This window comes from Chrysochloris asiatica, unplaced genomic scaffold, assembly GCF_000296735.1.
Source record: "Chrysochloris asiatica unplaced genomic scaffold, ChrAsi1.0 scaffold00249, whole genome shotgun sequence".
In the NCBI taxonomy this organism is placed as follows: domain Eukaryota; kingdom Metazoa; phylum Chordata; class Mammalia; order Afrosoricida; family Chrysochloridae; genus Chrysochloris; species Chrysochloris asiatica.
This window is the reverse complement of record NW_006408767.1, coordinates 4,125,381-4,128,110: the sequence shown is the minus strand read 5'-3', so window position 1 is coordinate 4,128,110 and position 2,730 is coordinate 4,125,381.

Genomic DNA, 2,730 nt, shown 5'->3' with positions numbered 1-2,730 from the left:
TTCAAACTGACTTTCAGTCCAGCATATTAACACACAGTGCCATACCAGGACTCTAGAGCTGCATAGGTACATAGTATGAAATCCTAGGAAAACTACATTTATCTTTATCATGTGACTGGAGTAATATTTTTAAATGAAGTGGTTCTTGATCTTTATTTTCTAAAGCTCCAAGAACAATTAAGATTTTTTTTTTATATTAACTTTTGTATTCCAAAAAATGAACATATTTTGGAGGTGTTTGTTTAATATTTTATAATCATGACTTACAAGTGAATTGGAAGTCAGAAAGAGCCATTGCTAAGATATCAGAAGAGAAGTTAGAAGAAATGTCTTACCAGTATTTTAAAGTTAGTAATAGCATAAGGTCTGGCTGCAAAAAGCTACTTGATAACTGGCAAGAAAAACGGTCATTAGGAAAACAGTCTGGGGAAACTCTCTCAACAGCAGAGCTATCTGGGACTGCTTTGCTTCCACTCTTTGCTCTACCAAGTGGTGGAGAGAATCAGATGTACTCATTGATCAAGAACCAGGAAGGTTGCTAAAGCCATGGTCATGCTTGTAGCAGCCTTAACTAAGAGAAGTTCTGGGTGAATGGGGAGAACAAACATTCAGTGCTAGTTTGAGGTCCAGCTGCCCTGGATGCCTCGGCACTGAATAACTGTCTCAAGGATTCTGAGGGCCAAAAAGAAATGTCACTCTCAAGGCTGGAGAAGTTAGTGTGGAGATATTGTGTTAGGTCAGAGGGTCATCAGAGATATCACCCAGTTGTCCACCATACTCCAGCTCAGGGACATTGAGGAATAATGAGAAATGGGGTGAGTCCAATCCCCATGCAATAGGTGGGTCCTATTGCCTCCCATGTCCCTGGGGATGCAGCAGAAGTGAGGGGCCTTGAATATTAGGTTCTGAGTCAATTCATGTGATCAATAAGGTTTTGTATCAACTTAGCTGGACCAGGATTCTCAGTGGTTTGGCAGTTAAGACATAGTAATTCCCCATGATGAAATCTGCTATGAGCAACCCATCAATTGAAAGGAAGTTTCTTGCAGGGGTGTGGGCTGCTCTCAATATATGTGGATGATGTGGAAAAGCTTGGTTTTAAGGCTTGCATTTTGCTGGGTCTGGATCCTGCATTTGACTCATCATCTGATCTCCGATTCTTTGGATTGGGATCAGCAGCCTGCCATATTGTTTGCTGATCCTGGGAGTCATGAGCAGTCTACCATCTCACCTGCTGACCTTGGAGTCATTCACCTCTGCAGCCAGAAGCCTGCTATTGGACCCACCAATCTTGGGGTCATCAGCCCTACAGCTACGAGAATCAGGAGAAGCTTCCAGCCTGATATCCGACTCACAAACTTTGAACTTGCCATTTTCTTGATCTAAGCATTGTATGTGGGGTAGCACTGGACTGTTAACCACAAGATTAGTAGTTCAAATCTACTAGCCCTCCTCGGGATAAAGATGAGACTTTCTTTTCCCGTAAAGATTTACAGCCTTGGAAACTCTTTACAAAGTCACTATGAGCCGGAATCAACTCAGTGGTAGTGAGGTTTGGTTTCATGTTGGGTTTGGGGGGCATTTTTTTAGTTATATGTATTTCACTGATTTTGCTTTTCTAGAGAACCCAGCCTAAGAGAACCCGTCGTGTGGCAGTCACCTGACTCCCAACCATGCTTTCATGTTCCTCTCATGCTTCTTTGCCTCAAGCTAGGCACTCCCCTTCTGCTTCATTGCCTCAAAATGTCACCAACAAAGGGTTGTTGCATGTAGCAACATGGCGACATTTAGCCACATATTCCAAATCCTCATCCTATTCCTGATTCTCCTTCTTTTTCTCCAGGCAAACAGACGCCAATTTTTGTATCTTGGATGATCACTTGAAGGTTTCTAAAACACCGGACACTACACAACATACTAGGAGGTAAACTTGTTGTGGTTAAATTCTTGATGAACAAGAATCTGGGTTCATAGTGAGCATGCAGAAGTAACCTATAGCACAGCACAGCAACTAGCCTGTAAGTCAATATCACACTGTCCAGTAGTACTAAGTTGTCCTCCTTGTCCACTCCTTTATCATTGGCTGGCCTTCTTCCCAATCATTCATGGCTATCTGAGTTAGTTCCTGGCTTTCTTTCTTTAAAAAAAAAAAAAAAAAAAATGCTGTTGTTATTGTTTCTATATGTACAATTCAGTGATGTTGATTACATTCTTTCAGTTGTGTAACCAACCATTCTCACTGTCCTTTGCTGAGCTGTTCATCCCCCCATTAACATAAACTCACTGTCCCCTAACATTCCTATCCAATCTTTAGAGTTGCTGTTGTCATTTTGATTTCCTATACATAGTTCTTAAAGGAGCATAATGTTCAAAACAGACATTTTTACTGGTTAATTTAAACTACGATTTGGTTTTAAGACATAAGGGCATATTTTGTCTTAAGGTTTTAAGATTGTCTCAGGACAACAGTTTCAGAGGTTCATCCGAATCTCATGGCTCCAGGAAGTCTAGAATCTGTGAGAATTTGAAATTCTGTTCTGTGTTTCATGCTTTTTGATCAGGGTTCTTCTGTAAGACCTTTGATTAAAATCTTCAGTAATGGTAGCTGGCCGCCATCCAATTCTTCTCATCTCATGGCAAAGAGGTAGTTGTTCATGGAGACTTTTAGCCACATATTCCAAATCCTCCTCCTATTCCTGATTCTCCTTCCTTTTATCCAGGCAAATAGAA